General features: G+C 31.6%; 2 non-coding genes across 2 annotated transcripts; both read right to left on the reverse strand.

Moving 5' to 3' along the window:
- Positions 1-2,367: 2,367 nt before the first annotated feature.
- LOC131671379 (U2 spliceosomal RNA) lies at positions 2,368-2,560 on the reverse strand. The gene has a single exon (XR_009302533.1). It is a non-coding gene; the product is annotated as a U2 spliceosomal RNA (small nuclear RNA).
- Positions 2,561-14,173: 11,613 nt separating this feature from the next.
- On the reverse strand, positions 14,174-14,366 carry LOC131671378 (U2 spliceosomal RNA). Its single transcript, XR_009302532.1, has one exon. It is a non-coding gene; the product is annotated as a U2 spliceosomal RNA (small nuclear RNA).
- Between the last annotated feature and the right edge of the window lie 570 nt (positions 14,367-14,936).

Raw genomic sequence — 14,936 nt, forward strand, 5'->3', positions numbered from 1 at the left:
GTTCAGTTCTTCCTCAACTAAACGTAATAAAAATGTACATTGATGTATCAGTTCATAATTATTGCAAGATTTTTAATAATGTTATATTACCAAGGGATCAAAATTCAGATTTATGGAATCAGCCCTTGTTTTAGTACAAATAACTTTGCCTTCATATATTAAAAAGATCTTGAACATTGATGAATGGTCACCTTACTTAATATAGATGTTAAGTAAGACTTTCAACTTTCAATATAGAGTCTTGCAACTGCATATAAGAGAAGACAAAGTACAGCATTATTTTGCATCCAACCTACAAAAAGCGCCTGACATCCTAACAAAATGTGGATTATTTGCAAGCGTATATTTAGATAAATTAAAGTGTATAAGTCAATACTAAGGTACAGTACAAGAGAAATTGATTCGGTGTGACTTTTTTTCAAGATATGTTTTATGATCGAGCTGAATTGAATTAATGCAGCGAATTTCAATGAGTAATGGCATTTAAATTATTTAGAATACCGATAACCAGCTCATTACGAATTTGATTACTTATTCTCTTGAAATAATTAATTTTACCTTAGACTGGGTGCCGGATAAAGATGAATTATTGATTCAAATATTAGAAGATGTAGCTAATATATCAAATCTTACTAGCTTATACGGGGTAAGTTATATCGGGTTATAGAAAAAAATTTTCATTTTCAACAGTTTCCACGATAATAAATTTTGAAAATTAAACATTTCGATCAAATAGAGTACCGCTTTAGCCAACCGCAGATTAATTTTCGTTTCTTTCACTGCTCTCCCCTCTACAAGACCCTAGCAACTGAAACAGCGGTCGACACTGTGTAACACACATTATGCACAAGTAAACTCAGCTACATTTATAAAGTTTGCACAAATACACAAATCTTCCAATTGGATTAGTTTTCTTAAAGTCAAAATTTGAATATGATCAATTTTAAGAAAATATGGATAAAAGTGCTCTTACACGGCATAAAAAAACCACACTCCCAGTCGTTGATGGATATACAGAGGAATTTCCGATAGCCGAAATACAGTCAGAATGATTCTTGATCATTAAGATTGTATTTGAAGGGATTTGGAATTATCTAGAAATAATCTATGATTTTTGATGATTAAAAAAAAATTCGAAAGGAGATTCGGTCAAAAAAAATATTCAGCGGAATTCTCGATTGTAGAGATGCAGCTGTTTTGACTTAGAATATTTTACGAATATCAACATAATCTTCCCATACAACTTTTTTTTAGTTGCATTGCTTCTTACTAATATAAATAATTCTTGATCTTACATTAGAATATTAGTTTCGAGAAATATTTTTTTGAGTTTCCTAAAAGGAAAGGGGTAGATAAAATGTGCCACCAACAGAAAAATACATTTATGTTTAATAACAAACAAAGCAGTCTCAGTCATCTACTATGTAGGTGCTTGACTCTGTGGCCCAATCTCAACTATCAATATAGAAAAAATTATCTAAAACAGTGACTTTTTCTACTAACAAAGAGTACATCTTTTATCAACTCAAATAAAAAAACTTTAATTTGAAAATCAGGAAAATCTTATCTTGAATTAAATCAAGATAAGAATAAGAAAAATAAAAAAGTAAATAAAAAACTATATTAATTTTATTGAAACGTTTTTAGATGAAGCGTGTTACTTTTAATTTTTAATTCTTTCATTAAAATATAATAAGAATATACATTACAAGAAAATGAAAAAATGCCACTTGATTACGCGGACCTTGTCAACCGCTGCTTCGACTGCGTGGATATTGGATAATGAAGCCAATGTAGAAGAGGCTAAAAATAGCTAGTGAAATAAAATCTTGACATGATAAAACTGCTTTCTGATTAGTCAATGTTGGAAAAATTTAGTCAGATTAATTTATAAGGTTCTAGGTAATAAGAAAAATTCAAAGTTATAATAAGTTAGAGTATAGCATCTAGAACAAAACAGTGCTATTGCTACGACCGTTTTTTTAGTGGTAATACAAATGGTATAGTTGTTAACATGGATGCCTTCAATTACCAGTTAATATGTGATGAACGCCAACCGATCCCTACATCATAATACGTTCGGTTATGTGATATACCGTGAGCCGTTTACATGAAATTTCAGCACTATCAATAAGTGCTGCTTACCACGTAGTAAAATTTGGTATAGAAAATTAACTAGTAGTGTAAGTTAATTGTTGTTTTGTTTTTTGTCAGATACATAAGGCGAATCAAACGTTCATACTATTCAATTTAATATTTAATATAGTTATACTATCCGCATATTGTTGTACCTTGAAACATCAATATTACGACCTTCAACTCTGACTGGATGCTTTAAACCATATGAGAAACTTATTCTTTATTTATATGTGATGGGCCGTTCCTTGCGGTACTGCAATGCAAGGTCGACCCGCGGCGGAGTCGGAGCAAGCCCCAGACACTCCACCATATTCCAAAAATCAGTTCGATATTCTGGCTCCCCAATGGGGAGCGTATCAGATATCAAGCTGATAAGAACAGATACTACACTTTGATCTTAGCCAAAAGGCCGAGAAGCGATACCATGTTGTATTTTTTACTCAATATTATGCTGTAAAAAACGCTATTCCACTTGCAGAAATCTTGCGACACCTAGTGGTGACGAATGATGTTATAGAGATGGACGAGAGCGCATGCCATAGAGACTAGTAAGGTGGCACTGTGAATTACGCAGAGCAAGGGGCAGAGGGATGATTCGGTTTGTCACGGCTTATATATTGTGTTGACTGCTAACTCCTGAACACTTAGATGTTGCACAGTGCATTGTGTGCCGATCGTGTCTGTCACTAAAACCAATGTTAATTTAAATAATTTAAATTAACATAATTTAATTTAATTTAAACAATAATTTAAATTAGCAACAAAAATAGTATTTATCATATGTTCAACAAATCTGACTTTTCTCCATTTTAGTATATAGAGTGTTGCCGCCGGCCAGCAGCCGTGGCCACTTCGTGTCTACTCGCCTACGGCTCTCGACCGCGACCCTTGATTATAAAGTATGATCACATTTATATATTAAATAATAATAAATAAGTAGATTTATTGTTAATAGAAAATTATGTTATATAAATAAATTCATAGGGATTCAATAAAATTAAGAATTAATTATTTGATTATGATTGCTCATTTATTTTGTTTTTAACTCTCAAACTCCTTAAACATCTCTATTCTGCTGAATTATGTTAAAATAATTATCTATTATTGTTTGCCTTTCTGCGAGACCAAGAACATATTCATGCTCGGCTTCAAAATAATAGTTCTCCTGTCAATCATATACATCACCACCGTATTGCAGTGGCATGCTTCAAACTTTTGTAATACAAATATTTATGCTATAAAATTAGTAATTATCGTTAAATTATATATATGTGTGTGTGTGTGTATATATATATATGAAATACTTTACAAAATACAATATATAACTGAAAAATTTGAAAAGAAATTATATAGAGTTGATATTTGGACGCTCAATAGGATAATATTTGATGTCAGAGAAACATGTTAGACATTTATTATTGTTAACAATTATTAACTTCTAATGTTACCTCCATAGTTTTTTCTCATAATAGTTTTTTTATAATTTCGTTATGTTCTTTATGAATTTCTATAAGCGTATCCATTTTATCCCTCATTGCAATTACAGTGGCAGTATTCTCATTTACAGATTGCATTGTTCGATGTACCATATCTTTAAAAAAAGACATTGGTTATTATATTACTAGTAACAATTAGAATTATTTCATATCTTGTCAACGGAGTTTATACCATTTTTTTACCATAGAGTTTGTAATAATTACTGTACTTGGCACTTTTGGTTATACTGCATTCATATAAATCAAAATTAACACCAATTGAACAAATTGTTGTTTGATTAATAAAAGAAATTTTGATATGTCCACCTTCTTAAAAGCTCTTGCCGAGTTAGTTATTTGAATTGTCATATGAAAAAATATAAGAATTAAATTAGGATAAGGATATAATGCTAGCGTTCAGACGCGTCAAAATTTAATCTTCATGTTCACATGTTTCAGTTCATAGCGTTTACGTTTCTTTGTTTCTTCCGTGCTATATAGCATTTAAGTTGCTTGTATCTATTAACTGTAAGTAAAAAAGTAAAAAAAAGTAAAAATTAAAAAGAAATAAAATAGTATCAATAAAATAAAATAATATTCAAATAATAATAACATTTTTCTAACACAATAGTTTTATTCTGTTTATAATTTTAAACAGTAAGTGAAATCATGGAAAATATAATATGCAATAGGATATTACAAGAAATAAGGGACATAAACGAAGAAACAAATTTCAAAGTAAGTAATCAATTTTTTTAAATATTAGGTCTGCATACGTGAAGTATATTTTCCAACCATCGACTTTGATATAAAATTGTTTGTATTTGCGCACGGGTTGATATGTCGATGCACTACACTGAACTTGCGAAGCAAGAAAAACAGAAAAAATAGTAATGCTCTTCAGTCTGCTAATCATGACAACTATAACCCAAGTATAACAAATGTTGATCCTCTTATTAAAAGACTGGATTTATCAGTTAAAATTATTGATAAAGATGATATTTTCATGTCTAGTTGTAAGACTATTCGTTCTGGTAGTAGTGGTACAGTTAATAAGGGTAATTGACTAAATTCTGATGTAGCCATAAAATCCATAAAGTTGAATAAATTTAATGAATATAATGTGAGAAATGAAATTATCATTATGAATAGTATCGGGTATCCATGTATCATTTCAATTATGGCTGTAGCTACTTAACTTAATCATTGTTTCATAGTAATGGAATTCTCTGTTAACATAAATTTGAGGTAGTTGATTTTTAATGATGCTTACAGAAACGAATTTGCTTTAACTAATTATGATAAATGTTGTATAACGAAAGATATGCGTAGTGCTGTAGCATATTTACATGATTCATAAACATACAATAGTAAGACTTGAAACCAAAAAATATTCTGATAAAAAAATAAAAATAAGTTAAATGTTCAAAAAATGTATTCATAAAATCATAATATTTAATAACTACTTAACAATTCATATCAAGTCAATCGAATAAACCATTGAAAAGGTAATTTTTTCGAAAATTACACTGTATAAATAAATAAATTAATTTTTTTCAAAATTATTTAGCACTTGCATTGAGGAAGCTCCAAATTCCACGCTGAATTTTTTTTCGCGATGTTATACTTTTTTAATTTCATTGAAGTCTTTCGCATTTTTCAAATATAAGACTCTTTTTATGAATTGATAACGCTCATTTGTTAGTTTATAATTATTGCTAATTGTTTAAATATATTATATTTGCATTTCCAAATTAAAAAATATTGATTTATAATCCTTTCAGTCACGCAATTTAATTGTTATTTTAGAAGTGCAATTGTACGGTCCCTTTGTATTTTTTGACGCTGCATTTGAATCAATTTTTGTATAATTGTTGTACAATTGTTGTATAATTTTTTTTCGTCCAATCCTTAGTTCCTAAAAAAAATCTTAAGCTTTCGAAAAATGCAATTTCGGGCATTTGTGATCAACAGATTTAGATTGAATCAACTTTTTAAAATCTAATTGCAGACAATAAAAGTTGAAGTCAAGATCTACAAGTAGTAGTAATTTTTTATAGCAGAAAAATTTTTAGCAGAAAAAAAAAAACCTTTTTCGTGTTTTGTTTTACAACGTTGTACCTTGTTCGTAACAAGTGCATATAACAGTAGAATGTCGAGCACAAGTAGAAGTTGGCTAATTGTGATATTAGATATAAATTAGCTGATTAATGAGTGTTTCAATTGATTAGAATCTATGTATTACGTGTCAGAAGAATTAGAATATTAAGATCGTTAACACTCAACGTGATTGAGATACAGTTATTGAAGCAACGGACATCCGCGAAAAGGTGTTTAATAGCTTGCAAACTTTAGATAGAGTATTGCGTTTTACAGAGTTTTGACTATTTGATGATATTTATTTGCAAGGTTTATCTCATTTACTAAATGAACAAAATTCAATAAAAAACAAAAGTACCATATCGATTTTTGGTAAAGATTCTAGAAAATTAGATACTATAAGGAATATCATCAAATCTTTGTAAAATTTATATAGGTTAAAAGGACAACTTGCAAATAAAATGGCTTTTCACAGTCAGTAGAGCATAAATTCCTTAAGCTCCCGAATCACACGACGAGAAGGAAGGATTATTGAAATAATAAACATAGTATTTCCTTTGGCCACAATACATTATTTTAAATAGTTGAAGTTTCATAATCTAAATATATACATTCGTGATCACTATCACTTTCATACAACATTCACATATAATCACAACTCCATTCACACAATATTTACACAACATTCATACATTATTTACATATTCGCATTTCGATTGCCAATAAATTTAATTCTTTTTCTTTGGCGTAGAGTGATGATTGTGAATTTATGATAGATTTACTATCCTATAATTTGTTGGAATAATTAATACAAAGTAATTGAGCTCAGTTCGATTAATGCTTACGTTTGTTAACAAAGTCCGCTGGTATTCGTAATACCGTTGTTATTTCTTGTATCACTAACAAATTCTATGACGTAGTGAACGTTGAGGATCCCTTGAGAGCAACGAATTCAAACGCCTCGACGAAACTAGGCACATAACCCTCCGATGCCAGTCATTGATGATTTGTTCCGAGATGATGATTTCCAATCTCGTTACATCACAGAGGTGACAATTTGGGCATTGACCTTGCCATGTATCCTACTTCGGAGACAGCAGCAAGCGCGACGATGTGCAGTCACGTTGGCGGGACGGCAGTTCGAACAAAGCGAGCGAGCTATGATGTTCGTTAATTTTATTTAACTCCCGCTCATGCGCAGTACTCCGCAACGAATCTACACATGCACACACGCAAATGTGAAAAGGCGCGAGGTTCAAATCGACTCGTTACATTCCTCCCCTGGACTTATGAGGGTTGAGAAGAAGTCCATATATGCTTGGGTAGACTGACATTCACGATCTGCTTTAGTCAGTATTAAGCGTCGTCTTCCTCAATTCCATGATTCACACATTTCAAATTAAACATAAATTTAAATCATCAATTCTACAATTCATACATTTCATTTCTCAAATTAAAGTCATTTTCCATGTATGATTTTTTAGATATTATATGTACATCTTTACAAGTAATTCATAAGTATTCGTGGTTTTCGGTTTAACACATCGTCAAAACAATTACCCTATCTTAAATGTACTCATTCATTCTTCTCACTCATTCCATACCTTAAATCTATCTATACATCTTTTGAAGTTTACATTTTGAATAATCACTAAGATTTTATTTACATGTTTGAAAATTATATTTCGTCATCATTTGGATCTAAAAAGGTTACGAATCGGATCTATTTTTATACTTTCTCAAGTTAGCGCGATTGTAAGTACCAATAATCGCACTGGAATCTTCAGACTCAGTTATTTCGAATGCATTTTCACCGATTATTTTAGAAATACGATACGGTCCTTCGAATATATCGAAAAACTTCTGCGTGACCTTGTCTAACGCTTTTGATAAATGTCTTACACGTAACATCACTAAGTCACCTATATTAAGTTTTACTTTAGATATTATTTTTTGTTTTTCACAACGTTTCTTGAAACTTTTTTGAATATTCTCTCGAGCTAGAGTTATAATTATTTTATGATCAATTCTCGGTTGCATTGGAAACTTAACCAACTTTTGTATTTCATCTTGTATCGATTTACCAAAATGTAATTCGTTTGGCGCGAAACCTGTAGTGAAGTGAGTAGTTACATTTAGAAGGTTTTCAATAGTATTTATATGATTCACCCAAGTAGTATGTTTCGTCTTACACAAGGTCCTAAACATTCTACCCAATTCACGCATAACTCTTTCAGTGGGGTTAGATTGTGGATGCCTTACACTACTAAACAGGACTTTGACACCTATGTTTTCTAGCGACTCTCTCCATTTATGTGAGGTGAACTGAGTACCATTGTCGCTTAATATTCTCTCGAACTTTCCGCATTCTGGAATGTATTTATTCAAGATTTTATCGAGTGAACTTATTGTGGTAGCTTTTCTCAATGGGTATAAACGTACTAATTTTGAAAACACGTTTAAGACGACAAATACATACTCCATTCCTCCCCTGGCGCGAGGGAGGGGTCCATAATAATCGACTGTGACCAAATCTGAAGGTGAATTTGATGCAACCTGATTATATGGTCCCTCCATCGCGACTGATAAATACTTAACCCTCTGGCACAAATCACATGTTAATACAAACTTTTTTATTTGCTTATGCATGAATTTCCAGTAATAAAATCGTTTGATATAAGTTAAAGTTTTGAAAACACCCGGATGGGCTAATTTGTTATGAACGTAATTTATTATTTTATTTGTTAATGTAATTGGAATAACAATACGATAATAATGACTTTTATTTTCGCGGTGAAATAAGATTTGTTGATATATTTCAAAGTTTTCTGTTTGTTTTTTGTTATTGTTGGCAAGAAGTTTATTCGTGATTGATGTACAATAACTGTCCTGTGATTGCAATTGTTTTAAGTTCTTTAACATATGCTTTAAAGACGGTTTTTCCTCATTTACTGCCATAATTACCAAAGGAGAAACTTCATTAATTTGAGAAGGAAAAATAAATGTATTGAGTAAACCAATCATTAATTTTTTATCCGTTTCTCTATGAAATCTTCCCATAGGATTACGACTGAAAAAATCAGCAACTACATTGTCCGTACCCTTACAATAAGATATATCATAACAATATTGTTGTAATAACAGGGACCATCTAATTAAGCGCGAATTATGGTAAACGGTGTTTTGTAAAAATGTCAGACCTTTATGATCAGTTATTATTTCGAACTTGACACCTATCAAATAATACCGAAACTTTGTAACACAATATATAATAGCTAGTAATTCTATTTCGGTAGTAGTATATCGAGTTTCTTCAGATGTTAAGCATCTACTCGCTACCGAAATTATACATTGATTTTCTTCTTGGTCAATTTGATATAATGTGCCGCCTATACCAATCAAACTACCATCACACTGCAACTTAAATGGGCTATTAGGTATGATGTGACTCAAGCAAACTGCACGAGCGAAATTTTGTTTTAAGGCCTCAAAATTTCTCTCATGCTCATTTGTCCAATGCCAAACCGCATCCCCAGCCAACAAATCTCGAAATGGCGAAATGTAATCACTATGTCGCATGACAAACCTGCGGTAGTAATTACATACACCTAAAAATTGCTGCAAATGTGCTTGATTTTTTGGATGTTCAAACTTAATTATTTCATCAATTCTCTTCGGATCTGGCTCTATGCCTTCATTCGACAAAATATAGCCAAGAAATAAGATTTTATTTTTGAAAAATTCTGATTTTGAAATTTTTATTGTGAAATTACTTTGTAATAGTTTTTGAAAAATTATTTGTAACAACTGAATATGACGTTCAAAAGTCTTAGACGCAATAGCAGTATCATCTACATAGGTTATCAAATTTTTCTCTATATTAGAAAGTTGTAGAGGTATTTCCTTTTCTATTTTTTCTTCGTTATTTTCTTCAACTAAAAATTTAAAATTAATTGGAAGAGAGGTTTGAAGTGAGATGGCGAAAGCTCTAATGAGCGCGCTGCCAGCTGTTTTGATGCCAAAAGGCACGCGAATCCATTGATATGGTTTTGAGTCAAATTTAAATGTGGTTAAAGGTCTTGACTCTTTGTGTAATTTTACCTGCCAGTAACTATTTCGTAAATCTATTTTTGAAAAATGTTTGCATTCATAAAACTTTTGCATTATTTCTGCTATAACAGGGGGGGATTCCAAATCATCTTCAATGTTATCATTTATTTGTCTTGCATCCAAACAAACCCTCAATGAATCATCTTCCTTAACCACTATACGTAAAGGATTACAGTAAGGACTAATTGAAGGTTCTATTATACCTGCTTCTAACATTTCATTAATGACCCTACGTACCGGTTCCTGTAAGGCTGATGGTACGGGATATGAGCGATTAATTTTTGGATTATTATTTTTCAATACCAATTTATGCTCATAACCCAGTGCACATCCCGTTTTATTCTCAAACAATTTTTTATATTTAATTAAAAGATCATGAAAAATTTGTTTCTCCCTGTCATTTAGATTTTCAGTTGAAAACGCAATTGAGTAAAGTTGATCATCAAGACTTTTTTCATTTTCTTTTTCTTTATGCATTACTCTTGTCTTCATGTTATTCATATATATGCGATTAATATTAACACAATTATTATAAGTATCTAATAAATCAATATCTAGATCCATAAGATCATCGTAAACATCAGACAAATTGTCAATATATTCTATATTATTTTTCCTAATAATATTTACCGTTGGATTTTGATTAATTTCACAATTGTTCATATTTATACCATTATTTTTATTTCTCTCAACGGTTTTTAAATCCTGATAATCATTCAGTTCATTATTTTGTGTTTCGCATATATTATCAATTTTAATATTTTCATTTTTAATTATATGAATACAAGTTACTTTTTCTTTATTTCTTATTATTAATCTTTCTAAATCTCCTCTCTCAAACAAAACCAAATGAGCAGGAATCACTTCATCTTTCAATCTCAATTGAGTCTTCCAATAATCTATGATCATACCAAATTTCAAGTTGAAATATTTCCCAGAATTATATCTGTCGACAAAAAGGGCACCACTAAGAAATAAAACGACAATATTTTTGTATTAATTTTTAAATCTAATGCTACTTGTCTTAACTGTTGTAGATTTTTTTCCTATAGCTGTTGATACTATTACGTTTGCAACTGGTAATTCTAATATGCGTATTGTATTTTTTATTTTGTTATAAAAGTTTTCTGATATTGCTGTTATTTGACTACCACTATCCACAAGACACCACACCTTATATTTGTCAACTTCAAGTAAAACTCTGGGGGATGAAGGTATTTTATTTATTCCTGACTGTGTGTGACTCTCACTATTTATTATGTCATGAGATAAATCTCTAATTACGTCATAATATTGACGGACTGATGAGCCATAATTCAATGCGTCATTTTTTAGTTTAAATTATTAAAGTTTGAATTGTTTTGTTGGCTATCATCAATAATTGTACCATTTGAATGAGACCTATCATTTATGTTTGGAGGTGGAATCGTTAAATCCGGCAATTGAAATTTGTTTTGATTAAAATTTTGAGAAGGTTTATTATTTGAATAACGTCTACTGTTATGATATCGTTGGGGATTATAATTATTTCGTACTCTATTAAATCTACCTCGACCTCTATTAATGTAAGTATTTATTTGCCCGATTTCAGCTTGTGTATTGTTATGATTACTATGTGAATTGTATTTATTTTCAAAATTTCTTTTATTTTCTGCGAATAGAAGATCTAAATTTGTTAAGGTTTTAACAATCAAATCACTCTGGTTACAATCTATTGAAGCCAACGCAAGTTTTGCTGATTTAGGTAACTGTTGAATAATTATGTGTTAATGCTTTTGGAGATATGAACAATGTTGGTGTTATTATTATTCCAGTAAAATATGGAGGAGATAAGTTAATACACAAAATTGCAGATGTTGGAATAATGCAACCTCCCCAAAATATTATGACTAATAACAGAGTTATGAATTCTATTGATCGCGTGTGCTATAACCTGACTTTTGATCTTGATTTGCTTGAAGATGATGTGACCGACTTTGCGAATGAATTGAGTGTTGTTCACCCTGGTTTGAAGCGTCTTGCAGTTGCTTTAGATAATAGCATACATCAATTGAATCATATGAGCGCGCAAAGCTATCATAATACTGTTGGATTACATCATCATCTTAACGCTCATCAAGTGAAGCATGAACAGGATATGATTTTAATGAATGAGAAGATGACACAGTTGACTGAGTTAGTGAAGAGCAGTTTGAAATTACAGCAACAAAAGTTATCCTTTATGCCTTACGATTTATCAAATTCCACGGTTACTGTTACAAATAATACTGAGATATCCAAGCTTCCAAGTCTAGTCGGAACTAATGGTGCTACGATGGTTCAGGACACAAGTGCAATTACTTCAGCTGTGATACATGATGGTGTGTTAATGAATACGCTTCAAAAACAAGTTACAACATATCCTGAGCATCAGATTCAGCTGCAATCATCATTGCTACAGTTATCTAAAACTGACAGTTCGCTTCTTCCCCATGTGCCACAGGACCCTAGTTCATTAAGAAGTTATGCCAAAGTTGTATCCCAAAGTTCTGATTTGAGTCAAACTGATTCTTGCATTAGTTCACTATCATTACAAAGTGATGCTCGAGATTGTCCCTCTTTAGTACGATGTGCCTTACCCCCAACTACTGAGCTTTTTGAGATTGGGTCTTTGATGCCTTCTTTTGTAGATACATATTGCACGTTCGTGCATAATCGAGTACAATTGGATATTCACGTCTCTCATTTTGAGCTAAACGAGAAGATGCTACTTGGTCACGACGGAAAATTAATTGCTACTTATTATTTATTTGGTTGTTCTGATCCCACTCCAATTTATTTTATTGGTAAAGATGATCGTGCTACGGAAAACTTTCAAAATTGTAACGGTATCTGCTTTGATTTAGTGATGAGTAGAAAGACTGCGCTTCATCTTGGTATTAAGAATGTTGGTGTTGAGTTAGTTATGATTCCTTTACTTTCAAAAGATGAGGGTGGTCGTTATTCATATGGCATTTATAGTGGAAGGTTTGGCTCAGTCCAAAGATTAACTAGAGGTCTAAGACATGCATTTATAAACTTAAGATCATTGATTGCTGAGAAGATTGTTGATCCGAATTATAATGTTATTGATTTAGTTGCATTTATTCAGGAGCATTTAGTGTCTGTTATTGCTATTTCTTATTCTAAGAAGAGACATGAGTTATGTGTTCCCCTTCCTGATCTCGTCACGTAAGTCGAGGACTCATTGGAATTAGCCATGCATTTTTAATTTAGGAGTTAGGTTACCACGTGGCCGGGCGCCAATGTAAAATTTATATAGGTTAAAAGGACAACTTGCAAATAAAATGGCTTTTCACAGTCAGTAGAGCATAAATTCCTTAAGCTCCCGAATCACACGACGAGAAGGAAGGATTATTGAAATAATAAACATAGTATTTCCTTTGGCCACAATACATTATTTTAAATAGTTGAAGTTTCATAATCTAAATATATACATTCGTGATCACTATCACTTTCATACAACATTCACATATAATCACAACTCCATTCACACAATATTCACACAACATTCATACATTATTTACATATTCGCATTTCGATTGCCAATAAATTTAATTCTTTTTCTTTGGCGTAGAGTGATGATTGTGAATTTATGATAGATTTACTATCCTATAATTTGTTGGAATAATTAATACAAAGTAATTGAGCTCAGTTCGATTAATGCTTACGTTTGTTAACAAAGTCCGCTGGTATTCGTAATACCGTTGTTATTTCTTGTATCACTAACAAATTCTATGACGTAGTGAACGTTGAGGATCCCTTGAGAGCAACGAATTCAAACGCCTCGACGAAACTAGGCACATAACCCTCCGATGCCAGTCATTGATGATTTGTTCCGAGATGATGATTTCCAATCTCGTTACATCACAGAGGTGACAATTTGGGCATTGACCTTGCCATGTATCCTACTTCGGAGACAGCAGCAAGCGCGACGATGTGCAGTCACGTTGGCGGGACGGCAGTTCGAACAAAGCGAGCGAGCTATGATGTTCGTTAATTTTATTTAACTCCCGCTCATGCGCAGTACTCCGCAACGAATCTACACACGCACACACGCAAATGTGAAAAGGCGCGAGGTTCAAATCGACTCGTTACATCTTTTCGCTTCAATTTATCAATTGTTTTCTTATAAAAGGGATGACGTGTTTCCTTAAAACCACAAAACCACAGTACAGAGTCAAATTACAACAGTTGTCTAAATTAAAAAGGTAATTCAGATTATACCTTCTTGGCTTCTTAGCTTGAATTTTGAAATTCAAAATTCATGAATAATTTTACTAAAATTAAGAAAATTATGTTTGAATTCTATTAGATGGGCCGTTCCTTGCGGTACTGCAATGCAAGGTCGACCCGCGGCGGAGTCGGAGCAAGCCCCAGACACTCCACCATATTCCAAAAATCAGTTCGATATTCTGGCTCCCCAATGGGGAGCGTATCAGATATCAAGCTGATAAGAACAGATACTACACTTTGATCTTAGCCAAAAGGCCGAGAAGCGATACCATGTTGTATTTTTTACTTAGTATTATGCTGTACAAAACGCTATTCCACTTGCAGAAATCTTGCGACACCTAGTGGTGACTTATAGTACTCTACAATCGGACGAGAGTGCATACACATTTTGACTATGTTGCTCACAAGTATTCAAATATCTTTCTGCTTTGAAAAGTTGTTTCCAAATTGGTAAATATTTACTACAAAAAGTGCTTTAAAATTCTTAATGAAATCTGCAGTGTTCAAAAATATTACATAATATCCAAAAATTTCAAAATGTTCAACAATTAGTCATTGTTTTTATAATTAGGACTATATTTTTAAAATTAGTATGACTAGTAAGTATATATATATGAATACTGTGAGACACAGCAATAATTATTCTCCGGAAATCTTAGCAATAATATATTTTATTATTTGTTTCTAATCCATAAATGCTTGTTTTATTTTAAATTTTAAGATAATTATTTCTATCTACTACTTGAAAAATCATTGTTACAATAATATTTAACTTATATTTAATGTTTTATACGTGAAATTAAAAAATAACACCAAATTTCTCATCGCCAAGTTAAA

Source organism: Phymastichus coffea, unplaced genomic scaffold (genome assembly GCF_024137745.1).
Source record: "Phymastichus coffea isolate CEN01 unplaced genomic scaffold, Cenicafe_Pcof_1.1 PCOF00124, whole genome shotgun sequence".
NCBI lineage: Eukaryota > Metazoa > Arthropoda > Insecta > Hymenoptera > Eulophidae > Phymastichus > Phymastichus coffea.